The 27,867-nt window shown below is 40.4% G+C and overlaps 1 protein-coding gene across 2 annotated transcripts in view; it reads right to left on the bottom strand.

Annotated features, from left to right (window-relative positions):
* Positions 1 to 27,867, bottom strand: part of C1QTNF7 (C1q and TNF related 7) — a 108,085-nt gene that overhangs the window by 57,813 nt on the left and 22,405 nt on the right. Inside the window, exon 1 of one of the 2 annotated variants that reach the window (XM_065544795.1) lies at positions 14,603 to 14,825. The exons of the other annotated variant lie outside the window; for it this stretch is intronic. The gene's annotated coding sequence lies outside the window, so the exon portion shown is untranslated. Of the gene's footprint in view, positions 1 to 14,602; positions 14,826 to 27,867 lie in introns of those variants that run through there. 2 annotated transcript variants of the gene reach the window in all.

The raw sequence follows: 27,867 nt of genomic DNA, 5'->3' as shown, positions 1-27,867 counted from the left end.
TTAGGCCATTGGAGGCTCTCATCACACCCTTCTCCCCAGTTCATGCTCTTCCAGACTCCCCTGGTCACTGCTCATCCTGTGAACTTTCATCTCCTATGACTACTTCCTGGCTCATCTCCCATCCCTTGCTGATTTCAGAAGCCCTTCCCCACTGCCCCTTAAAACTCAAGGCCACTCATCAGCAAAGTCCCCTGTATCCTCACCATCCCTCTGAATGTCCTTTACCTTCTTGTTCGGACTGAAGCTTTGCTCTCCCCTGAGGACACCTCCTCTCCTGCACCCCACCAGGTGGAGGCTGTTTTCAACCCTTCATTCCTCATTCCACTGAGCCTGGAGGTGAAATGGGTGACCTCCCTGCTCCTCCTTGCTCTTTCTAGACCATCCATCCTCCAGAGGTGAATCTCATGTCCTCTGTCTACACCACTTACTAGTCCTCCTGGATGATGCCATCTACTAATTATACCACCCTCCTCATTTCTTGGAAATTTCAGCTCCTGGTCCCCTGTCACTTTCTCCAACATTACTGTCATAACTCTCAGTGATTTCAGTGTCTGCTTGGAAAACTCATCACATATCTTGGTCTCACAGTTCCTGGACCTTTTTTCTTCCAATGGTTTTGTCTTCCTCTCACCACAGCCTCTTACCTACATGATCATATCATTGACCTTGTCATTACCAGTAACTACAGCACCTTCACAAATTCAAATTCAAGCTCCCCACTGTCCTGCCACCATTTCTATCCTTTCTGTTCATGTGTATCCCAAATTCCATGACTCCTTGACTTCACTTGCACACTTTACCTTTAATTTGTACCTTATTCATGTTCACCTCCATCCTTACTCTGCTTAGAGTCTAATTGCTCTCTGAACACATACTTGACTCCTTGGCCCCTCTTTATATTGTAACTTATTTGGCTAATCCACCACTCTGCCTGGATGTTTTCCCGCACTGGAGGAAAATACAGAACCATGTCGACTGCTCTCCATCTCAACATATGATGGTTCACCTCAAAATAGTCCTTCATTAATGTTGCATGTCAATGATACTACATTCTCATATTTCTTTACATACAACTCTCCTTTATAACCATTTCATATCTTCTCTATCTTTAAACCTCTGGCACCTCTTCTCCCCTGTTTACTTTCAATGAATGGCTTTATTTCCCATTTTTATTGAGAAAAGAGAAGTAATCAGAAGATATACAATCTCCCACCACCACATAGATACCCCTTTTTCACTGCATCATGCTGGTGTGCTTGGCCTTTCCTCTTCCATAAGAATGAATGGTTAGTGCCTCCATCCAAGGTCAACCTTGCACCTGTGCCCTGGATACCATCTTCTCTCCTCTTCTCCCTTACTTCCTGACATCACTACAGTGGTTCTCCTCTTTGTCCTGCATACATTTCCTTCTCTTTGAAGAATAATGTATATATCTGTATGACTATATATATGTAATATATACAGATATAAAAATCTAGTCATGTATGTAAAATTAGATATGCAAAGTAAATTAAATATATGCAGTGATATATATTACTGTTTATAGCATATATATTACTGTATATACTACCACTTCTCTTTTCAGACACTACCTTATTTCACTGTTCCCTTCCATCTCAGAGTCCTTGAATAAAGGATTTCTATTCACTTTCTACAGTTGCATTCCTCCCATTCTTTCTGAAACCCACCCCATCAGGCTTCTGTCCCACTAGTCACTGGAATCCCCCTTGCTTCTCCCTCTTTCTTCTCTTGTCCTTGAGAAACCATTGTCTCTTGGTTTTCCTCTTGCCCCTTAGACTCCTCATTGCCCCCTTTCCCAGATCCCCTTTCTCTTCTGAATCTGGAAAATGTTGGAAGCCCAGGTTCAGTCCTGGGATACCTTTACTTTCCACCTGCACTCTCCCTTGGTGATCTTGTCTAGCCACATGGCTTGTAATGTCTATTTCTAGCCCAGACTTTCCTCCTGAATGCCACACTCACATTCAGCTACCTGCTAGACACCTCCACATGCATGTCTGATTGGCTTCATGAACCTAACTCATCCAGCACCTTCTCCTTCTGTCTCTCAACCTGCACCCCCACACACTTCCTCGTCTTGATAATTGGTAGCAAATCTTTCAGATGCTCAGGCCAAACACCTTGGAGTCCCCCTTGATTCTCCTCTTCCTGCAAATTGTACATTGACAAATCCTTTTGGTTCCCCATAAACATCACCTCAAGTGTCTCAGCATTTCTCCCCATCCCTACTGCTGTCACCTTCCTCCCTTTCAACGCTGTCTTCTGCCTGAATGATTGCAACAGTCTCTATCTGGTTTTCCTGCTCCTGCCCTTGCAGAAGCCACTCAGCAGACAGAGCCCTCTTGGTAGGACTCTCTAATGGCTTCCCTTCTTACTCTGAGTAAAAGCTAAAGGCCTAGAGTGAGCCAGGCGGCCTTCCGTGGCCTGCCTCTCCCAACCAGCCTACGTCATATTCTACTTCTTTCTCCTTTGCTCCTTCAACTCTGGTCACCCTGTCTCTGTGCTGCTCCTCAAGCCTGCTGTGCATGCTCCTGCCATGGAACATTTGCACACACTGTTCTTCCTGCCTAGAAAGCCTTTCCCTCAGATGTGTGTGGCTATGACTCCACCTATACCTATCTATAGCATCATCTTGCTCTGCCACCTCTTCCAGATTTATACTCCAATTTCACTTTGCCCGTGAAGCCTCTTGTGACTACTCTCCTTAAAATTACAGACCAAACCATTCCACACCCCTTTTCTTTGTTTTCTCCATTGTGTGTATGGTCATCTAAGGTACCACGTATTTTACGTATTTCTGTTTTTGATCATCTGTCTTCTCCATAAAATGGAAGCTCCACGAGGGCAGGTATTTTTGTCTGCACTTTTTGTTGCTGAGTCCTGAACATCCAGAACAGTGTCTGGTGCATATTAGGGACCTGCATTTGTTGGATGAAAAAATGAAATAAAAGCTATAAATGTTGACAAATAATATTTGACTGGGACCTATGACCTCTCATATCTAAGACTTCAGTGAGCTAGTTTCTGTACTAGCCTCCTCCATGGTCTCCTCAAAAGCTCCATGCATGAGAGACAAGGCCAGGGAAAGGAACAGTGTGTGCCATCTGGAGCTTTGGCCTCAAACTCCTGAGGAGGAGCCCAGAACCCTGCAGAGCCGGGCTGGGATGCGGACATCCTCCCTGCTCTCTGAGGGACAGCACTCTGCCAGGAGAGGCAGATCCAAGGAAAAGGAAGGAGAATAGACGGCTTTTGGTTTTGGCTTCCAGGTCTGGTTTTTGAGCATAACAGTCTGGTATTTGAGTTTTTCTGGCTGTTGAAACAAAATGCTACAAATAGAACTGTCCTTAGTAAAATTAATTTCATTTTATTATCGTGTTATGATGTGATATGTCTCTCTTCAATCAGAGTAATCTAATGTAATATATACGCCGTAAGGAAGGTGGTTGTTAAATTTTCGGTGTGTGTCTGTTTTGTTTTAACCTGTGAATTCTTCACCAAGCGAGCCCGCCCTTGTTGAAATTGCCCAGCTGGGGTACTGAGAACTGGAGCGGGGATAGTATAATCCACCTTGCCTTGCCTGCTGACAGTGCATTTTCCAAATAGCAGTTGAGTGGACTTTCAGATCTGTCAGTCACTCTTCTGCTGAAAACCCTGCAGTAGTTTCCCACCTGTCCCGGGATAGAGCTCAGTCTTTTCAAGACCTTAGGTGATCTCCCTCCCACTGCCTTCTGACCTCAAGTCTCTGCCTCATGGGATCCTTTCCAGCCATCCTGGCATCTTTGTTGTTCCTGAAAGAAACCAAGCACAGTCCATCCTGCCTTCTGTCCTGCTTGTCACTCCTCAGCTGCGAACGCTGTTCTCCTAGAGGCTGATGTGGCTCGTGTCTCTGCTCTAACATTGGCTATCCATGGCTCCCAGCCTTATCTGACCCACCTGTCTACGCTTTTCTGTCACTACGCCACTTCCTTTTCTGTGGTCCTTCTGACATGTACGTCTTCGTGTTTTCTTTGTCTGTCACCCCTCAAGTGGACTCTAAGGGCCTAAAGGGAGGGACTTTGCCTGTTTTGATCACAGCTCTGTCCCAGGCACCCACAATAGTGCCAGGTACTGGATGAGCCCTTAGTCCTGCCTCTCTGTTATTGTGCTGGTCTTGCGGGTAACTAGAATTCCTAAAAAACAAGTCAAAGAGACCAGTACTTATTTACAAGAGATTGGGAAGACAGACAGAAAAAGAGAGAAAGAGAGGGAGAGAACCAGTGTTCAAGAAATCGCAAGCTCCTAACCCTTGTTCTGGCAAGAGAATGCTCCTCTTGGGAGCCCTGAAGCACTGGCTGAACCTGGGGCCATCCACCCCAGTTCTTGCTTCTCCCTGCTGTGGTGCTGGTAAGGGCTGGTAGGGCAAGGTGGAAGAGAATCCTGCAACCCCACTTCCTGGAGGCCACTACTCGCTCTGGTCTGCCTGCCAGCTGCCTCCCCAAACCAGCCCTTATGATTTCAAATAATTAAAGGAAGACAGTCAAAATCAGAAACATTTGGAGGTAAGAACCTGATCTGGCCCAGGGAAGTTTACGCTTACGAAAATTTTCAAAGGCCAAGTATAAAAACAGTCTATGGTTTAGATTAACTCCCTTTCATTTGTCATGTCTGGAACCGTTTCTGTAACACTGAACACAAAAGCTCCAGAATTCAGTTTTCTTCCTGCACACACCTCTTTGCTGGCGAAGCTCCAGAACATTCTCTAGGCTCAGGGGTCATAGAAAGAGAATATGTGTGGTCAGAGGTCTTCTCGAATAGTATACACCTGGGCCAAGTTATTTTCAAAGCTGGGATGAACTTAGAGAAGTCACTATAGTTTAGGGTTTAAAATTTTTTTTAAAAAGTTGTATTTGTGTTTCACTTGAAAGGCAAAATATATGCATGGTGTCATGGGCTATTGTTAGATGAGATCTTTTGTAAATAAACAATTGCTATCATTTCAATCTGTCAAGGAAGACAGAAGTGAATATATATTTTCGTTCTAGCGCTTACTCTATGACAAGCACTGGCCTGGGAGCTCTCAGCACACATTTAATCAGCTCACTGTCTTTAACTTAAGCAATGATCCCAGGTTCAACCTCCTAGAGAAAAACATTATCATAGTCACCTCAATTTCCCTACTATCCCCAGTTTATTCAAATTCCTCCCCATCTTCACTTGCTTCTCACCTGCCTCAGTGGACACAGCTCTGAGTCAGGAGCCACGCTTGTTCAAGCCCAAGTCCTCCACCTGGGTGGTTGTTTTGATCCACCTCTTGCCTCTCCAAGATTACCTGGTCTAACTACCTTCTCTCATTCTCTGATAGCCTCCATTTCTACCACTGGCTGGTTGCTTTTAACCTACACAAATGTTCAATTTTTGTCCATTCTGAAATAACCTTGACTTGGCTCCCATAGCCACCTCAAACACCATGCATCTCTGTCCTTCCAAGGAAGGTGGACCTGGAAGGTTAAAGGCATCTTTTGGGACTAGCAAGGCGCGAAGAACGCAAATCAGCTCTTTCCAAAGATACTACAGACGTTGCTGCCTGAAAGCATTCAGCTGTGCCTAGTATTCTGTGGTTGGGAGCAGGTGTGAATGACTATTTCTGAACAATAACAATTTGAAGGTACAAAGCCTTAGATAAATTTCCTAAATTTCATTGGTTTCTACAGTGTTCTGGCTAAGGCCAGCTAGGAGTTGGAGATTGGCCATTAAGAGTGAAAGGCGTGCGGGGTGAGTATGCACAAATAACCTAAATGGAAAGGGGATATGTTAGGACAATGGAGGACACATTGTTTTTGTTGTCTGCCCAGTGACTAGTTTTAAGCCTTTATGGAGAGAGTGAAGTGGCTTTCTGTCTCTCTACCTCTGCCCTGAACCTAGCAACACTCTGGCTGCATGAAGATTATCATTTGGGGGGGATTGGGGGAGGATTAGAGATTGCATTTGTCACATAAATATTATCATTGTCAAGAAGGACAATATTAGAGTCCTTGGTTTGCATGGTGACTGCTGCCTTGGAGTTCCTGAGTACACGTGGGCACAGCACACAGACATCAAGAAACACTTAGGTGAAGTTGCTCAGTGAGAGGAGAGGGCATGACATTGGATTGTTGACATTTGAGTGTCCTTATCAGTATGCTCAGGCTCCTGACTCCAGAGAAATAAAATGTTTTCTGTATAAGGGCAGGGATTTTTGTCTGTTTTGATCACCCCTGATTTGGTAAGCCCTAATAAAGTATTTGTTCAATGAACACGTAATGACTTTGGCAGCATCTGGGCCAGGAAAGGGTGGTGAACCTGCCGAGAGCTGGATACTTAGTCCGAACAGCTTGAATCAAGTAGGATCCAGGAAGAATCAACTAAGGCTAGATTAAGAGTATGCAAGGGGGATGGTGAAGCAAGAGCAATGGCTTTTTTTAAGAAAGCCTGGCTGCAAAAATAAGGAGACAAAGCAGATGGGAGTTTGAGAAGGGTATGGGATTCATCATGTGTAACAATGTGATGCAAACTGTACTACAATAGATAGGAAATACCAATATAGGCCTGAGTATATCATGCATTGTTTTGAATGTGACTTCTAATGCATTATCTCAACAATCTACATATTGACCAGGTGAGATGTTTGGGACAGGTATGTTAATTCTTTTTTCCAGGTAAGGAAAGAGAGAGAATAAGGTTAAATGGTAGCTTCCTGAAGGTCACAGCATTCATTCATGAACAAGAACCTGTGGCTTTGAATTGTGTTCTAGAATTTTTTTTTGCTTTATCATCTTGCAGAAATGAGTTTTTGACTAGTGAATAGATTTCGGTATGCAAATCTGTATGCTCTTTTTTTTTTGGTGGTGTTTTTCCTCTTTTTAATTTTGTAGTGGTGACTGTGAGGTGACAAGCTTTAAATCTTTGACTGGAAAGGTCACAGTGACATGGGGAGATAATTAAAATGGAAAGAAAACCTAATTTGAAACCTGGCTTCACCGGTTAAGATGAGGATAATGTATAGAAACAGCTGAGAGCCTCTGTGAAGGCTTTATTTCACATCACAGCAACACAGAACAAATTGCACAAATTCTAGGAATTATATCCCTTGGAAACAAACACTGAAGTCACTTTTTAAAATGTCACCAAATGGCTCTGTTGACTCTGTTTTGTAACAAGTTACAAACAGATGGCACTTTGAAACATACGATGCAGCTTGGAAAACGAAATCGCTTAGACATTTTTGTCTGGTTTGCTAAGATAATGTGATGAAGCCCCAAATGAAAGAATCTTGGAGTGCACTGATAGAGAAAGGCTACACATCATTCAGCAGATTTGTTTTAATTTCTCACAATCAAAGAGTTGATTCTTCAACTGTCAATCCTGTCTGAGTTGGGTTCCATGAAGTTGCGTTCCATTATGCACTTCCTGAATAAAAGGTGCAAAGCAAAGGAGAAGAGAATTGCCATTTCCTGAATGTCTATTTCATGGTAGCCTCTTTTTATGGCATATAAACATTTTATATATCTTATTTATTTATAAAGAAATTCTATGGGTAGCTACTATTGCTCTTTTTTAAATATGAAGAAACTAGTCCAGAGACATCCCATACCTAATTAAGTGCACAGCTGGAATTCAGACTTTGATGTGCACCCAAATTCATGTTTTTCCCATTTTATCTACTTCAGGCCTATCTGCCCCTTTTCACTTTTTAAGACAATATTTTCATGTTCACTATATATATATATATATATATATATTTTTTTTTTTTTTTTGAGACAGTCTCGCACTGTTGCCCAGGCTGGAGTGCAGTAGCGCCATCTCTGCTCTGCAAGCTCTGCCTCCCAGGTTCCTGCCATTCTCCTGCCTCAGCCTCCTGAGTAGTTGGGACTACAGGCGCCCGCCACCATGGCCAGCTAATTTTTTGTATTTTTGGTAGACAGGGTTTCACCGTGTTAGCCAGGATAGTCTTGATCTCCTGACCTTGTGATCCACCCACCTCGGCCTCCCAAAGTGCTGGGATTACAGGTGTGAGCCACCATGCACGGCCACTAATTTTTAAATATTAAAAAAGATACAGCTAGTAAATGTTTATGTAATATAGTCCAATTTATATATTAAATTCTATATTTATTGTTTTCAGAAATAGGAATTTATGGCATATTTTGACAAGTATGGTTTGTTGATTCACTCAAGACCCAACCTAATTCACATCTCCCCCTACCTTTTTTTCTTTTTCTTTCTTTTTTTGAGACAGAGTCTCACTCTGTTGTCTAGGCTGGAGTGTAGTGGTGTGATCTTGGCTCATTGCAACCTCCACCCCCCAGGTTCAAGCGATTCTCCTGCCTCAGCCTCCCCAGTAGCTGGGATTAGAAGTGTCCACCACCATGCCCAGTTAATTTTTGTATTTTCAGTAGAGATGGGGTTTCACCATGTTGGCCAGGCTGGTCTCAAACTCCTGGCCACAAATGATCCACCTGTCTTGGCCACCTGTCTTGGCCTCCCAAAGTGCTGGGATTACACATGTGAGCCACTGTGCCTGGCCTCCCCCTACCTTTTTTACATGAAAGGCTGGAAAGCAGAATACACAGACTTCCAGATTCCCTTGCAGCTAGGGGTAACCCTATTACTTACACAGTTTCACCAATACAATGCACATGCAAAGTCTTGGAAGAAGGCTTCCCTTCTGAAATAAAAAGGCAAAGTTTGACAAGGAAAAGGCTTTTGTTTTCCTGCACGGAATATAAACTCAATACCTGGAGGTGCAGCAGCTATATTGCCACCATAAAAATAAAAGCCCATGCGAGCATTAGTGAGCAGGAATAGAGAAGGACACTGGTTTCCTGGTGGCATCCTTGGACAGCTACAGCATCCCTAGACCTACCTCTGGGCTTCTTGTTGTGTGAGAAAAATAAACCCCGTACATAATAAAGGAACTGTGTTTTCTGATACTTACAAATATAATCCTAGGTGATGCACTTAATAGCCAGAATTTTAAAAGGTATTCCTATTTTCTAACACAGTTCAATTTTCATGCCAGCTTTTGTCACAATTTGTAGTTCCCAAATACTGAAAGTATAGCCCTTGAATTAGATAACAGATTCATTGGAAAGATATTCATTTTGTTGGGCATTAATGGCAAAAGAGTTGGGTCCACTCCCTGGTTATGGGAAAATGGCCCACATGGTATGATCCAAGCAACTGTGGCCCTTCCAGACAATATGGGAAAATGGCCCACATGGTATGATCCAAGCAACTGTGGCCCTTCCAGACAATTTGGACATCACTTCAACCAAAGTGATTGGCCTGGGTTAGGGAAAAAAGAATAGGACAGCTGAACTCAACATGTCCCCACCATTTTGCCTTCATGGATGTAGACTTGGCCTTTGATTGGAAAGTTTAGAAAGGAACTTGAGGAATCATTTTGTCTCTTTTCACCTTGGGGAAGGACCACACTGAAGTCATACCAGACATATATGATAACTGATCTGGTTTTAATAGACCTCCAAAGAAGACAATTCCACAGCCTCTTCCCTAAGGAGACCATGTCAACATTTAAAAACTCGCAGTAAATTCTTCCTTTGCTGAAATAGAATTTGCATTGCATGTGGGTAAAAAAAAGCCCCTTATTTTTCTAAAGCAGAGTGACCAAGTGGAAAGTTAGCAGGTTGTGGAGTCCAGCAGTCCTGGGTTGACTTGTGGTTTTGCTGCTTGCTAGTTGATGAACTTTCTTGTTATTTAACATCACTAAGCTTCATTTCCTTATCTGGAAAATAAGCAAAGTAATAGCTACACTATAATCCCTAAAGTTATGGTTCAGAGCTAATATATGTAAAATGTTGGGAATATTATTTGTCATAAAAGTAGGTGTTTGAAAGCAGTTCTTTTTTCCCCTTCTCTGTTGACTGGACAACTACTTACCACTATTCTTTGGTTGAAATTGTGTCGGAGCCCAAGAAACACCATGAATTGCTCCACAACTTTCTTCACTACAGGCTAATTAACTCCAATTTCCTAATCCCATCCTGTTTACTCTTATTTTTCAGTCCTTGAATCTTAACTCAGGAACTTGTTTCCAAAAAAATTATTTAAAAAAATGTGCTTTGCATTCTGGGGAATTGCAGTTTTATAAAGTAAGCAAAAAATAACAGTACTTGAAAATTGAAAACATTGACCCATATATTCTATTTTGCTATACACATCAAATTCTCATTCTAGGTTGCAGATTCATAATTGAGGTCACTATGGTGACAAAGAAAAAATGGAGTAATGAGACAATCATTTGGATTGTTACAGCCAAGGATTTGGCCACAATTATTAGGCTAATTGACAGACAAAGTTTACTTCTCTGGTGCAAATTCTCTGCATGATGATCTTCAATTTCAGTAGGCCACTAACTTAGACCCAAGTGATCTGCTGCGCCATTTTAAGAAAAGGAACATTTCAGACCCTGGATTGTTTTTAAAAGCTGTACACTCTATTAGTTCTTGGCTAATAGAGTGTTGGATCGACTGACTTCTGGCAGCCTTGCACGTTGACTCCACTGACATATGTACAATTTCAGACTTGAAGCCACACATGAAGTAATTGTGAAGCCTCACAATTCATCCCTAAAAATCTGCCATTCGGTGGTTCTTGTCTTCTCCAACAATGTAATCCCTAGGAATTGTGATGATATGAGCTTTTAAAAAAATTGTTAATTAATCTTCATCCACTTAGGACATATTAATTTATCTGTGATGAGGAAGAACATGTTGAAAAATCCCAGAATATTGAACGAAAGAATGAAACGGCTACTGTAATATAGTTTGGATCAGAGATTTTTTTCTCTCTTCTTTTCATATAATTACTTATGGCATGTGATATTAAGAAAGAGAAAGAAAATTCCAAAGCAGAGTTTCCAGAGCAGGGTCTAGAGAAGCCCCATAGATTTACTCCAGCTGTGCAGTTAATAGGTGATGAAACAGGCCTAAAAAGAGCTTCAGTGATTTGTCTAGTGTCCCATGGTTAGTCAGTGTCTTACTTAATCATGGCTTTGTCTCATTTTGTCTTTCTGATGATTCAGCTTTGAGTTAAATGCCCCTACCTTAATGAGGTGGTCCTTGACCATGTTAAAGAATTAGCTCCTTCCTGGTACCTAGTCACTCTGTCTTGTTATTCTGTTTTATTTTATTCATACCACTTTTCAATTTCTGAACTTACATTCTGGTTTATGATTCTGTGGTTTGTCTCCTGTCAAGTGCAAGCTCCACGAAGGCAGGGACTTTGGCTTTTGTTCACTATTATATCTAAAATAATGTTTAGGACATGTAAGTCCTCAGTGCAAATTTGTGGATTGAATGGACCAGAGCTAAAGAGGAAAGGAACTCTTGTTTCTTAGGCATCTATTATGCTAGTTGCTGTGCTAAGTTGTTTGTGTGTGTTACATAAACTAAGAGGTAAGTGATGTGCTTGGAGCCTTGCAGTTAGAAAGTCAGATAGAAAGTGGATAAGCCAGAATTGAAAGCCAGGGATATTTTGCTTCAAGTCCTGACATCACAAGAAATTATTTCCAGTGTTCAATGGTTCCTGCTCCACTACTCCCTCCATGACCTCTTCCCGGGCATCTAAAGTTCCTAGTACACCAAGTTTGTGTTTGGCATCCCTTGTTGGCTCATATCTATCTGGGCACTATAGTTTTCAGAGAAACCAACTTGAATATACTATATTCAACATTGAATATATTATATTGAATGTATTATATTCAACACAGTAAATACTCTTTGTTGCTGGCTTCTCTGTATAAAGTTTACTGAGTAAATTTCTCATAGATATTATAGCTTTATTTCTTTTTTAATATTTTTTATAGCTTTATTTCAATTTGATGATGAATCCCATTGAGTTGCACAAATTTGCCATGAAAAGCCTACACGAGAAAGAAATCCACCCATCTGCTGATGATTGAAACCTGATGCAATCAAAGATGATAAAAAGTTCAGATGATATGGGCCAAAAGATGAAGAAAGCATGGAGGTATCAACAAGACAGGAAATAACCCTGAAATAGTGTTGATTCTGACCCCAGGGTAATCAACAAATTTGAGTTGGGGAAAATGTCAAATTTCTCGTCCCTATCAGGACTTTTCACCTTCTTCAGGTTAGGTCATACTGGATATAACAATTTCCATTTTGTCCCAGATTATAGAACTGTCAAACTTTAGTGCATACCAGAATCATCTAGAGAATTTATTACCAAAGGGGCACAGGGACCTACTTTAATTAAAGAGATTCTGTGCCAAGCACAGAGTGAGAGCTTAATTGATGGTGACCATTAGCATTGTTATTTATTTCACTCTTTCCCAAAGGGCAGTTGTGGGCCTGACCCATTCATTCACAGATTGGCAAGAGAAAAAAAAAATGCACCAAACTTGGAATTTGAAAACCTGTGTTCAGACATCAGTGATGCTAATTTCTAGGTATGTGACTTTGGATGAGTCACTTCCTGTCTTTGAGCTTCAGTTTACTTGTCTGAAATCATCATAGTCAATAATGTTTATTTAGAATGCTATTGTAAGAACTGGATAAAGGAATGCAGAAGAAAGAATCCAACAACAAAAGGGCAGGAGGTTGTGGTTTAAAATGTGGACTTTCTCTATTATGATTAAAACAGGTCATTTACTTCCAAATCCCAGCCCTGCCAGCTATCATTACCTGTGTAATTGTAGGCAAGTAAACTTCATTAGCCTTGGTTTTCTCATATATGAAAGAGACAAAAACAATACTTTGTCTATATCAACTCTCAAACTTTACATGAACCCTGCTGTTATGAGCTCTATTTTATTGTAAGGGAACTGAGGCACAGAGGAGTTAAATAACCCAACCCAGATTCACATAGACGTGAATCTGGTTTGTGTCTTCAGGAACTCTGGTTCAGTCTCTACGCCTTACCAGTGAGCCTGCTGCTCCCACGAGCACACAAGACATGATGAGGAAGGGCCCAGCACATGACAAATGCTCAGTCAATATTTCCCCAAATTTGAATAACTTACTTCACATTACAAACTTCATCCTCCTATTTCGTTACGCAGTCCACGGCACAGCTCAGTCAGTGTTCAACCCTATGTAGCTATTGCCCGTGAACACAAAAGTGCACTTGGGCTGCATAAAAACTACAGACACGTTTATACAAGAAGGGGAACATTGTGTCACATTTGGTTTTTATTGCTTTCAGCATGTTAGGCACATACTATCTGTTTATTAGGTAAAGGTGAAAGGTTACAGATCACCTTAAATTAAAGTATAGATGAGTTGCTTGAGAAAGGGCTACATAGAAAATTGCTGTTGTAAATGTACAGTAACCTAGAGCTTTTCGACTCTTGGAAGTAGCTGATGTGTGTGCTGACAATGACTGACATATTGGGAATGAAACCCGTCTTAACAGTACAGGATGTGGAAGTGTACACCAAACTTACTCAAAGAGAAGAAAGGAAGTCAGATGTCAACTAGAGTTAAGGGCAATTATTCTTTATTTTGGAGGAGCTTTCCAGTGAGTTGGGGGAACACAACCCAGGCTGAGGGTGTGGAGTCTTACTGAAATCATGAATCAGAACAAATTGGGAGATACATAGTCTGATGATAAGATAGAGTGTGAGGACTCGGGACATATGTTCCGTGTAGCCATAGAATTCATGATGAGGGATCTGCAAAATGGACATTCAAGTTCCTGGGAACAAAGGCTGATCCAAACAAAACGATTCCGTTCAAGTTTGTTGTATTTCTTTTAACTACTTCCCAGTCATTACCCACAATTTGATTTGAAATACTTATAAAAGAAATGTACCCCAGTACAATGCATCATTTATGAAATTATGCATTTCATTTATAGAATTACTGGTAATGCAAACTCATAGTTTTACCAACACAATTTAGATATTTCTGCTTCCATATTGCAATGATTGCATTATCCCCCCATGGCCAAGTGGAGTGGTGAGCACATTTGTTTCAAAATAAAATAGACAGTAAATAAATCAACACCCTTAACGAAAGCTAAATTGAACACAAGATTTATGCCACTGTAAGGAAATCTCCACAGAACAATATTCGCTTTAATGCTTTCTTTTTCCTCTACTAAAATCTTACAGTGTATCAAAATGAAGAAAGCACTTTCAATGTGAATTATGTAGGAACAGACACGATGACAATTCTGTTTTTCAGAGTAGGGTTACAGAGCCACTTCTGCTTGCCCCGCGAGTGTCAGTGTCGGCCTCACACTCCTCTTGAGTACGGATCTATAACTATGAAGGAGCGTAATTGGCAAGGAAGGGCTTTTCAAAACTAACCCTTCCCAAGCAAAGCCGATTCTGATGACTTTCGCTTTCCCTCTCTTGTTCAGCAAAAGGAACCCCCAGAGGAGTCGTGTTATTGACTAAGCCCCAGTCGGTAAACACCCCTGAACATCAATAAAAAAAACGAACAAAAAACCCACAAAAAACCAAAAACCAGAGAGGGAGAGAGAGAGAGAGAAACACCAACATGAGCCAAAGGATGCCTTTCTAAGGAAAAAAAGCCTGAAGACGTTTACTTCAATGGAGAGAGGGCTGTTTACTTACATTGCTCGCAAGACCTTCCAACAGCTGGAGTCTTTGAACTCTAGTGTGCGCAGATGTGGAGCTTTTGCTCGAAATCCCCTTTCCTTTGGCAGCAAGGATTATTCATAACTCTTTAGGGCTTCAGATTGATAAGTAATTTCCTGATTCGCTTTCAAAAGCATTCTCCCAGGCTTTGAGTGGTGGCAGAGAGAGGGAGCGGGCAAGGACCCCGGCGTGCAATGACGCTGTGGCCTACACAGATCTCCTGATTGTTCGATCGAACCCGAAAGAAGACGTCGACATTACAAACAAAAATAAATATCCTTCTTTATCTGTTGGCTCGTTCCCCAAATCGTATTTGGGAAATAGCACAGTGAGTCTGGACAATATTTTTTCTAAAAGTATAACATTAGCTGAACACCTTATCATTTTTGTGCTGGGAGAAATCAGGGCACCTCTGACTGGTCTTCAAAGACCAGCTGTTGCAATTTCTTTCTTATCAGCTGCTTTACAGGATGTTCTTAGAGACCAAGCAGCTCAGCCCTTTCGGTTGACAGTCAAAAGAAATGATGCCCAGGGCTTACAAGACTTGACCAGGATCACACAGCTAGTTAGCAGAAGGACGGGAACCTAAGAGCCGACTGTCAAGCCAGTGCTGTGTCCACTGTAGGGAGGTGGAGGCAGATGCAAGGACTGGAGATCTGACTCTCAATCTTAAAATACCTATCACTGGACATGGCCCTTGATGTTTCTGAGTCTTGGTTTTCACAGCTGCAGAATAAAATCGTAATAGTAACCCTTGCTTGGTCATACAAAGTGGTAATCTCTCTGAAAGCATTTTGTCCAGGATGAAAGCAATTGTATCCTAAGATGAAATTTTGTCGACCCAGCCCCATTTACATGCTTCTCTTCTCCTTTCCATTCTCATTTCCATTCAATATTATTTTCTTACTGAAAGAAACCATTGAGTGACTTTTGGATGGAGAAGGAGGAGTATAGTGGCCAGGAAATGAGATAGAACATGGAGAAAATTTTACGTTGGAAATCCAGGTAAAAATTAGATGAAAGGGTATACAGCATATGTTAACATTTGCCTCAGAAAGAACACTAGATCTAGAAATAGAAAATCAAAGCTTGACCACTGCCTGGAACACTTAACAGCCAAGGGAGCCCTGTGGAGTCATTTAAACATTCCAAAACACAGTTGACTCACTGGGTATGTGATCCCTGTCCCATTGCACTTACCTCATTTTGTTGTGGTTAGAATCAAATGAGGTGTTTATCAAGATAGTGCTTTGCAATGTTTCAGGCTTTAAAACTAAAATGTAGTTGCTATGGTTTGAATGTATGTGTCTCCCCACAAATTCATACATTGGAACCTAAGATCCAATGTGATAATATTAGGAGGTGGAGCCTTTAGGAGGTTATTAGGTCACAATGGCAGGGCTCTCATGAATGGGATTCATGACTTTGTACAAAGGCTGGAAGGAACTAGCTAAGCCCTTTTTGCCCTCTACCCTTCTGTCATGTGTGGACATAGCATTTGTCCCTCTGGAGGATGTAGCAACAAGGTGCCCTCTTGGAAGTGGAGACAGAGACCTCACCAGGCCCTAAACCTGTTGGCACCTTGATCTTGGATATCCCAGCCTCCAGAACTGTCAGAAATAAATTTCTGTTGTTTATGAATTACTCATCTGTGGTATTCTGTTGTAGCAGTACTAATGGGCTGAGACAGTGGTATTTTCCAGTGGGATGTGCAACTACCATTGCCTATTTCATCTGTGTAATTGGCTGACACCACTAGGTGCCAGGGCTCCCGGGTTCTGCCTTGACCTTTTCCCCCCTTTTCCTTTTAGGAGTGTATTTCGTCTTTCTTCCCTTGTTACCCACCTCTTGGTACTTGTCTCCCATGCTTGCTGCTATTGGTTTTCTTTCTTAGCGCTCAAATTGTCCTTCCATTTTTTGTGTAATGGTAAGAATGAAGAACAGAGAGAAAACATTTTGTTCGGTCACACAGAAAGGCATCCACGTTGTCTTGACACAAGTGGGAATGTCTTTATTTTTGAAGTAGCCATGAACAAAGATCAAATGAATCAAGATCAGTGCCCCCTTGAAAATGATCAAGTCATAAGTCCAACTCATATTTTATGGTTCCATTCACTTCTTTTACCCTTTTATAAATTTATTATTTAAATGTTATTTCAGTTAAGATTTGCATTTTATCATCTGTAAGAAGAATTTTCTAGTAGAGTCTTGCTTGGTCTGCTATAACAAAATACCATAGACTGGGTGGCATAAACAACAGAAATGTATTTTCTCATAGTTCTGGAGTCTGGAAGTCTGAGATCTGGGTGCCAGCGTGGTTGGATTCTGGTGAGGCTTCTCTTCTTGACTTGCAGATGGCTGCCTCCCTTCTGTATCCTCATATGTTGGGCAGAGGGAGATCTTTCTCTTCCTTTTCTTAAGAGACCATAGTCCTATTGGATTATGGACCCATCCTATGACCTCTTTTAACTTGAATTAGCTATGAACGCCTCTGTCTCCTGAAAAAGTCGTACTAGGGGTTAAAGCTTCAACACATGAATTTTGGGGTGACACAATTCAGTCCATAGCAAGCCTGCAGGAAGTAAAAGAAGGGAACGAATACCTATTGAGTCTTTTTTTCTCCTCACTGAATTGCCAAAACAACATTGATAGGTTGGCTGTGACTTTTCTACGGTCACAAAGCTAGTAAGCGGCAGTGACCAAATGTAAACCATGACGACCAGAACCCTGCTCCCCTCATGACACATTCTGCCTCCACCTCTTCTTTTCTCCTAGATTCTGAGCCGTGACCCTTTATTTTCCCTTCCCACTCTCTCCTATTTAGTTGCCTGGAGGCAAGACATTGTTACCCAGAGCACCATGAGAAGGAAGCCATGGGGATTCCCTCATGTGCCCACTGAGCTTAGACTGACAGCTGTAGAGTTTGCCTGGAATGTTCTCTCCTTGCATCTCTCCCAGCCTCCTTCACGTTAATAAGTCCCTTCATTAGTTCAAACGGAACGCACATGCTTCTTCCCCGGGATGTTTTCTTTGATCTGACCCTCCCGACCCTTACTCTTCCCACTATATTCTCTTATACTGTCCTACACTTCCCCTTTATAATTTTTTCTCCTTTCATAAAATTTCATAAATATTGTTTTATTATTGTAATGGTTATAGCAATAGGTCTATATTTCTAAGATAATTCGCATAATGGTTGTCCCCCTCACTGGTCTGTAAGCTCCCTGATGCCAGGGATGCTTTGCTTACTAAGAGCTGTCCAGCCATTAGAACACTAACATGAGATGCTACAGAGGAGCAAGGGAGGATTAGACAGGGGCAAACCGGGAAAAGTAAATAGTAGAAGAAAGGCCCTTCAAAATTCACCTGCAGCAGTATGACTAGCAAGCGTATGTCTGAGAACAGTCTAATGAGGCCCGTTTATTAAGCCCTCTGTGTACCACCAAATGCTTTCTTCCCCTGTCTGTTTTGCTAGGTTTGGCTAATCAAGAATGAGGTGGTTAATGTGAAGAGAGGCAGCTTGAGGAGCAAATCCTGGGTCACATCTGCTGCCTGCTGGTCAATGCCTGGGTCCCTGCAAGGGCAGCAGAGCCTAACCCTCTGCAGGATGGGGCTGCCTGTTCATACCCCGTCAGCCTCAGTCTCTTCCTAGAAAGAGCTGATGGGACAGGGTGTGAAGATGTGTAGGAACAAGGAGGAATTCCTACCAGAGAAAGACATTTTCAGTTGAAGGAACCACATGTGCAAAGAAATGGAATGACAGCATGTTGTGTTTAGGGAACCTCAAGAAGCCTAGTTTTGTTGGTGAGTTACAAGGAAATGTGATAGTAGAAATGAAAGTATCAGATAAATCTTAAGTGTTTCCATTAATATCTATTTCTCAAAATTGTTTGGAGGGCCAGTGAGAGAGTACATATGGAATTGCTTTAAAAACTGGAAAAAAAATCCTATGAAAATATTTTTATTACAAATTCTTTGGATGAAGATAACTAGAATATTAGGCTAAGAAACCATGCTGGGAAATGGAATTATTTATAAATTTCTTTTATTTATAAACCAGAAGTTTTGATTAATTTCCTTCTTCTAATCTCCTTTCAAAGGCTAGAATGTAAGTTTATAGTATCTGTTGAATATGAGTGAGTTGGGGGATGTATGTTTTCAACTCAGCACTATCCCTGGCCCTTTCTACTCTCTCTCTGAGGCAACAGGGACTGGAAGCCTGGAACTACATTTCCCAGAATCACTTGTAGGCACAGTTCCTAATTACAGTCAGCCAAGGAGGGCACACACAGGGTTGTGAAAGATAGAAAATAATTAGAGGACATTATTCTTCGGTGTCAGTTACAGAGTGGAAACAGCCAGCTGATGTATGGTTTGCAGCAACTTCTGGGTGAGATCCTAGAATCTCACACTTTCCTATGGCTTCCCAGCAAGCTTGTTCTTCTTGGTTTACAGCCAGACAGAATGCTTTTTTCCTGCAATTGTTGGTCTCATGAACCCCTTTTAAACAATTATTTTTTATTTAGAAATACTTATAGACTAATAAGAAGTTGCAAAACAATTTACAAAAATACCCTAGCTTCTTCAAATGGTGACATCTTATATTGCTATAATAATCATAGAATAAAAAAATTGACATGAGTACAATAGGATTAGGCAGACTACAGATCTTCTTCAGTTTTTACCAGTTTTTATGTAGATTCACTTGTGTGTTGCATAGTTCAGTATAGTTGAATACAATTTGATCTCATATATAGATTATTTACAGTTCTTTCAATGGCTCTTTAAGACTTTAATTTCTTGCCTTAAATCTCTACCTGATGCTATTTTCTTAACTGAATGCTGAGTGAGGTGGTTAATAATTTATTGGTGTTATCTCACATTTGAAGCCTTGTAGTCAAATTTTGGTGCTTACCTTCCATTATGTTCATTCATGTGTTCAATTAAAATATCACTCACTGATATAACTTCACAGGCCTTCTTTCCCATTGTTTTCATCACAGGATTACAAAGGCATTCCCAGTGTATCATTATATTATATGTAAGTTACCACGAAAGATTTTTAGCTATTCGTTGGGCTGTTAATTGCTCAGTTTTCAAAGTCATTCTTACTGTAGTAGATTAAAAATGGAAAACTTGTAAAATCATTCTTAAATAATGGTAAAATAATTTATATATGATAAGGCAGGAAACAAACAATAAAAGGTATAGTTAATGGATAGGAGGAGGCTAAGTTATCATTGTTGAAGATAATAAAACTATACACCTAAACAATGCAGCAAATTTAACAAGGGCCATTAGAAATAATATATGTTTAACAGAATTTACAGATACAAAAATACATGCATGAAAGTAGCCTTCCTATATATCAACATAATCAGAAAATAGAATGTTTAAAAACCCCCTAAAATCTAAAATGATGCTGGTTTCCCTGCAGAGGAAGGAGAGACTCGCCTCTCCCTAATTCGGGGCTGTTTTCTCACTTGAGCCTTAATCAGCACAACTTGTGTACAGAGACTCTCAAAATTTTGCTAAAATATTTTTTTTTCCTTTCCCTTCTCATCCTTACCTCTGACTCACTAACCGCAAGAGATCAAAATCCGGTCTGAAGAAGCCGAGGGAAGTGAACACTATGACATGTTCTTTGTCCCTTCCTAATTAAGACATATTTCCTCTCAAAATATCCTAGCCTGCAGAGATGGTCCCTGGCTGTAACTTAATTTTTTTTTTTTTTACATCATTTTCTCCAAGGCAGTGTAACAACTTGAAACCACATATTTCAGAAAATGATCTTCTCTTTACATTCACCATTTGGTTGGCTTTCCCAGAATAAATGAACCATCTGCCCTAAAGAACTATGCAAGTCTTTGCCACTTGCAACCAGTGAGACTAACAAGTTTCCTGGCTAACATTTGTTAGCTGCTAGCAAAGTTCATTGATTCTTCTGGGCATTATCTTAATTAATCTTTACCACTGTGTGGGTAGAAAATTAAAGTCAGTTAAACCAAATCTCAAGGCTACCAAAAGGTAGAACCAAGGTAAGGGCCAGATGGTGAGGCTCCAAGTCCTTTCTCTGCTTTTTTTGTAGGTGACAATAATTTTCTTTCCCACAGGATTTCAAAAACAAGATCTGGGAATCAGCCTGGTCCCTCTGACATTGATACACATACATCCTAGTGAGCCGCATTGGCTGCATCAACTCAGTGTGTCTAATTTAAAAAGTCAACTTGTAGAAAAATGCCAGATAAATAAATGGTGCTGGTAATACTAGGTAATCATGAAAATTGTATAAGTGACATATGAATGCTGAAAATGTAGTGGAAGTCCCAAGTATATGACCGCCACTTGGTGGAAACCTTGTCAGGAGAGAGTATTTGGATTTGCTTCCTAAGTGGAGTTAATTCTTTAGAACTTTAGCACCTAATAAAAGCAAAATTCATATCACTCTCAAAAGTATAATTTAGAAGACTCTATTTTCCCGAATAAGAGTTCTCCTTTGAAGACTACTGGAAATTGCCTTCTTTCTAATTTTAATATTTGGATTGAAAACATTCAAATGCACGCCTAACTTCAAAGTATAGTTTGAGACCAAGAAGCACTTCCTGATTTATATTACTTGAAGCATCTTTTGAGCCCCTGGATTCCACCATACATGAAGCTAACACTATTCCTAGATTGCCCAGTTTCATTCATTAATTGATTCAAAAGAAGAAGGAGGTTCCAAATCTCAGCAATTTTCATTATGGATAAATAGATGCATCCCCTATGTAAATAGTTGAACCAAAATGTCCCTTAAAAGAACCTAGTATCAAGCCCTTCGAATTTCCAATCTCTTAGTTTCACAATCATCACTATCTTTTCCCCCCAATTTTTCCATTCCTCATATGCATCAGCATGACCATGCTGTCTCAACCAGTCCACAGGAATCACACATGTACTTCCTGTCTTAATCAACAATGAAGCTCTCACTTAATTGGTAGATCATGGAGGATAAGGACATTTACTGAGGCTGGCTTGTTTTAGTCCAGGAACATATAGCAGCTCCTTTGGAGATTGCAAACAACATCTAAGTCACATGTTATTTGAAAGGTAAATATGTAGCCACAAAAGAACATTTAAAAAAGAGAAGAAAATAAGAGAAGAGAGAAAGATTGGAAGGAAGGAAAAAAGAAGGAAGGAGAGGAAGGGGAAAAAGTGAGGAAAAAGAAAAAGGGAGAAAGACACAGTAAAAGAAAAAGAAAAGGCAGAGGAGGGAGGCAAAGCAAAGGCTTAGATGCTGTAACTGCAAGTAACACAGACTCGGGCTGTGCATTTTTTTCCAGGGGACTATCTGCAGTTTTTCATGTGCCATACTATGCCATGATGCAGCAACAGTAAACTGACTTAACATGCCCTCAACTGTAGCTAAGGTTTACAGTCACAAGTGCCATTTTTGGATACAGTGACCAGCTATCCTAATTTTCCTGGGACTGAAGGGGTTCCTAAGATGTGAGGCTTTCAGTTTTAAAACTGGGATAGTTCAGTCTAAAACCGAGGAGTTCTCCACAGCGTGGGATTTTCAGTGCTAAAACCAGAGAAGTCCCAGGCAAATCAGGAAAAGCTGTTCATCTTACCTTTGAGTAAGACAGTAAATTGTGTCTCTTGCATCCTTTGAGGATTGCACAGGAAACTCTACAGCTGTTAACCCATCTTCCATGTGCTGGGATCTGTGTTATGTTGTGTACACTGTAGTGGACATCTTTTTATTCTGCTTGCTCAGCACCCCAGTAATCTTTGGGTAATGCTTTTCCTATTTTTTGCGGTTCTAGTTGGGCTGTCATGCATAGTGTCCTTCACTCCTGCTGCCTTCCCTGGGGTGAGTGGGTCAGCCAGGGTAGACTAAGCAAAACAGGCCATCTCTTGCACTTCTGGCAACAGTGGTTAGTTGAGGGATGAGTATGGAACACAAGGAAGACAGCCCTTGGGAGGGAGGAATCCCTTTTGCTCTTAGTGAAGCCTGTCATTGATCATCTTCTCCACCATGTATGACAGTCAACAGATACAGAAGGAAGTCAGAGGGAGAAAGAGAAAAAAATACTTGAAGCATCTTTTGAGCCCCTGGATCCCACCATACATGAAGCTAACACTATTCCTAGATTGCCCAGTTTCATGAGCTCATGCATTCCCTCTTTTCTTAAGCTGGTTTGAGATGGGTGCTTCTCATCTGCAACCGAAAGAGTTGTGACTAATAGACATACATGAGCTCTGTTATTCTGGAGTCAGTCCCGAGAGACGGGTCTAAGTTGAACCACATGAAATCACTGATATTCAACTTCTTTTGACTGCAAATGTGGAAATGCCATTTGAAGCATTTTAAATATTATTATCTCCTTTGCACAGATGAGGAAAACACTTAGTGGTGAGAGATAATATGCTCAAGGCTGCACATTTGTTAAATAGCAGACCTGGAATCAAACCCAGGTCTTCATGATTCTAAGGTACACAAGTATATTTCCAGTAGTTTATGCTGCCTGAAAAAAGAGATCTCTTAAGAGCTTTCCCTTGCTATTTGACAAAGGCCTGGAAATATACTAGATTTTAATTCATACCTTTATGTATGAACTTATATATGGTGCCAAACATCTGCTCGTTTGCTTGTAAAATCCCCATTTCACTGGATGTTTCATGAAAAGAAGTCAGACACATGAGTGTGCAAAGCAAGAGGAAAAACTCCGTTCAACTCTGGTGTGTATTTTCATTCCACTTGGGATGAAGCTCCAGGTGATGATACGTCAGCTTTTCAAAAGTACTCCAGCTTTGGTTTTCACTGACAATCAAAAGGTGCTATTCTTGCCTCACAAAAAAGATATTATTTACCCATTCTACTCACTGTTCAGAGAGACCATTCCCATACCTCAAACCCAACATATTTGTAAAGCAGCTGTGACAGTGAGAGAAGTATTCTGGATATTTTGAATTGTCATGATCATCCCATGTACTTGACCGCTGATGCAACGGGATGATGCTTGCCCAGGAAATATATTTTTTTCCTCCATGGTCGTGTTCCATACCTATTTTAAAAATCGCAGAGCATGTATACAATATGGAAAATTTACGTGTAATTTCTTTAGTATTTATTATATGTGAAGTTATTACAATCCAGGATTGTCTGTTCATTTTAACTAATGCTAGAGAAACAATGTGTCTTATTAGAGCATGGATAATATTCTATGGCAAGTGTTTTTGGCATTATCTGCTGAGCATCTCTTCCATAAATTTCCTTCCCCCATCTACATGGTGGCAGGCTGTAGTCATCAGCTAATGCTGCTATTAATGCTGCTGCATAATAAACACCTCCCAGGTCTCAGTTGCTTATAACAACAAACATTTATTTTTTTTCCTCACTCATTAAAGCTATGAAACGTGCCCAAGATCACACAGCTGGTAAATGATGAAGCTGAGATTCATTCATTCAACAGACATCATTGAGCTCCTCCTAATTGCCAAGTACAATGAAGAGGCTGATAAATCACCAAGCCAAAGACTGTGTCTTAGCTGATTATGTTAAAAGTGAAAACAATGTCATTACAGCTCTAGAGAGTCAACCGAAAAGACAGAACATGACACAGAAAAGGGTTGACAGGATCTGACAAGTCAGGGATGTGATGGGTTAGAGAATACAGATAACACTGGCCAGAATGGTAGCCATAGTGGGATGATAACAAGATTAATTAGACAATGCAAATATAAAGGCATTCCAAGTGGAAGCTGACATTGCATTTCTAATTTCGAGAGAGGAGAGAAAGGGAAGGAAACATTTGAAGCCATTTTCTGAGTGTCTGCTCTGAACTGGGTATCATCACATGATAAAAACCCATATAGCAATGTTCAGAGACAAGGGCATCTCACTTCACGGTTTACATCTTCCTGAATATCACTTTCTATATGTCTAATGCAAAGATAGTGACATTTCTTCCTTCGTATTGTCTTAGTTTGTGCCTAACACATTTCAGGCTCTCAAAAAATGGTAATTTTCTTAGAAGATTCTGTTAGTTGCTTTCCAGTGTTCATTTTGCCATTATTTCTTGTTAACAGAAGCCTCATTTGTCTGGGGAGACAATGTGGCCAGGTAAATGCCCACCTTCCCAGGAGTCTTTGTGGCTAGTGAAGGCTGTGACCCACTGAGTTGGGACAATAATAAGTAAGCAGAGGTTGATGGAAGAGGTTTCTGGGAAAGTTTCCCAGAAGAGAAAGGCTCAGGTGGTCTCACATGTTCAGATTTTGTTCTGTGTAGTTTGCCATTGATCCAGAATGCAGGCATGGCATTGAGGTAGAGTAGATGTCTTGTGATTACGATAGGGAGAACTGCATACCATACATACCAGGATGGAGGAACAGAAAGGTAGAATGAACCTAGGTCTCTTATGACCATGAAATTTTTGTTCTACTTGAACAAAAAGAACAATTAAACGTGTCTTAAAAAAAAAAAAAAAGACCAACCATCCAACACACATCACTGTAACCTACAAAAACAGCTCCACTTGGCTGAAAGACTAAGCTCAGCTTGATCTTCCCAACCATGGTAACAACAGACAAAGCAGAAAAATCAAAGCTTAAAATAAAAAAAAAACCCATCAAGGGAAGGTATGTAACCAAATAATTAATGAGGTATATTTTAAGGTTTTCATTATTTAATCCTATCATGTTAGCAATGAAATTTGGGAGAAAAAAACTACAAAATTTCAAGGCAGGTAACCCAGGTTCAAATCCTCACTGAACCTTTTATCTGCAGAGTGGATTTGGGCCAGTCTTTTTACCTTTCCAGGTTTGTGTTTTCCATGCTGCAAAATCATAATGATAATGATGATGATACTTACTTATAGTATTGATATAGAGTGTACTGAAGGGAATGTATGTGAAAGCACTTTGTAAACAATAAGTTATTAGGCAAGTTTTTGTTACTACTGAAAAGTGAAAAGATAGTCAAGCGTGAAATAGCCAAGCTTGCCCAGTTACCATCTGGCACTGACGTGTGGTCTAGAGGCATGAAACTGAGATGCTAAAGGATATATGGGCTGTAAATGCTCTGTCAAAGGTTAGCAATGAATCTTTCATGTCATAGTCACATGTTTCTTACAAACAGAGGTGCCAGCCATTAATGGGGGAAGAGAAAGAAGGAAGAAAACTATAATTTTTTTTATCACTTATTGTAAGTCCTTTGGTGTTTTACATATATGATCTTCTTTAATTAATTGCAGACTTGAAGCTATGTTCACAAATGTTCTGAAGACAGAACTTTTATATTTTGAAAGTGGAGTTATGCTGCCGATCAAGTTGCCTATGACTAACGCACAAGGATCAAGAATGCTGACTTAGGTAGGAAAAGTAGGGGATGGGCCAGATTTAGGGGAGGGGTCTGAGATCTGAAGTTAGTGGATTAGTCCCCCACAGAAGGATGAATCTTACTAATCAAAGGTTGAAGACTTAGACTTGTCTATATAGAGGGAAAGAGGGAAGGGAATTTCTCAGCCATTGAGGACCTCCCAGGTCAGCTCTTTATACATCACCTCTTAGGAAATAAGAGTGTAGACATTTTACTGTGCAGCTGGCACTGTGCTAAACACTTTAAATTATTAACTCATTAATTTTTGCAACAGCCTTTTGAGGTGTAGGTACTATGTTTACCCCCATTTTACAGAAAGCTGAGGAATAGTGAGCTTAATTGACTTGTCCAAAGCCACCAGTTGGATTGGAACCCAGTCAGCCTGGCTTCTGTGCCCTGCAGTTCACCACGATGCTCTTTTGCCCCTTGAGGGGAGGAATGCAGCACAACATATGTCAGACAGCTGGACTATGGATCTTGAGAACTCAGCTTCTTAAGAAACTCAGGAGAGTTAGTGTGTTTTCTTGGTGGAAGAAGGCTGAAGAGTCTCCCAAAGATCCTTTTGGTTTTTCAGGGAATTAAATGTAACCATCTACTCATATATAGCAATGCCTCTCCTTAGTCTAATATGAGATTTAGGGATTTGGGAGGACATCTGGAATTTATTTATGCCATTTGGGTTTTGAAATTCAATATTAAATTCTTAGAATGAAAAAAACAAAGAAACCAGAGTAGACCATATTAATGAAATCTGACTACACAGGGCATGTGTTTGCAAACTGGGCTTGAATGTCTGGCTGAAATATTGCTCTGAATACACTGGATCATTCTCTCAAAAGGCAAAAACACCTTTCTGGCATCATTTTGACCTTCTGTATATATGGTAATGGCAGAGAGTATATTTTAGGGTTTTTCTTCTCCCAGATAACGTTGAAAGCAGTATAAGCAATTAATGTGGCTATGCTGAGATTATGGCACAAAGATAATTAGAAAAATATCACCTTGACAGTTTCAGTTTTTCATTCTGAGTCTGGGGAGATAGTATGGGCTTCAGAGCAACTGTGTTTTTTGTTTTGTTTTGTTTTGTTTTTTTATCATTCCATTAGTTGTGTAATTTTGAATAATCTCCCCAAGCCAGTTTCTTAACCTATAGGATGTTCCAAGCAGAAGGTGGAAAACAGGGGTATACATTTGGGAAGTTTTAGGTGGTTCATGATGGTCGAAGTGAAAAGTGCTTCTGAAGAATATTAGAAGATGAAACCCAAGACGTAAACGTTGTGAAGTCTGGTGTCCCAAGCAGGGGCGTGGACTTTATCTTGAAATTACCAAAAAGTTGTTTTAATTTTAATCCTTTTAAATACTAAATAGAATTGCTTTTCCTTATTACAAATATAGTAGCTTATCATAAAAAACAATAGATAAGGAAGAGAAAATCCTTAAATTCCGTCAATCATACAGAGATTACTATGGTGTCTTCTTAGCCACTTAGAGGTCTTAGATATAAACCTACCTAACATGACTTGACTGGAGACCAGCTAAGCCAAGTTTAAGTACAGATGCTATTTCTGGTAGGTAAATGTGTGAATGACTTTTAGAAAAAGTCCTCATTGTGTGAAGATTCTATAATTGCAAATTCATCTACTTGCTAAAATTTATTTGCAAGCCCCCAGTCAAAACTCATGGTGCTTTCTTGGTCCTTTGTGGATGGATAAACACAACTCTCAGGTCAAAGATGACAATGTTCTGCTTTCTCCTTTCAGCTCTCCGTCTGTAAACAAGTGTCCTTTTTGGCAGCATATTTAGTGCTGTTTCTTGCATTTTTGTACTTTTTGTTTGTAATTTTGCTATTTAAAATGTCCTCCAAGCATAGAAATGCTGA

This window comes from Macaca fascicularis, chromosome 5 (assembly GCF_037993035.2).
Source record: "Macaca fascicularis isolate 582-1 chromosome 5, T2T-MFA8v1.1".
NCBI classification, from domain to species: Eukaryota; Metazoa; Chordata; class Mammalia; order Primates; family Cercopithecidae; genus Macaca; species Macaca fascicularis.
This window is presented reverse-complemented; position numbering and strand designations above follow the sequence as displayed.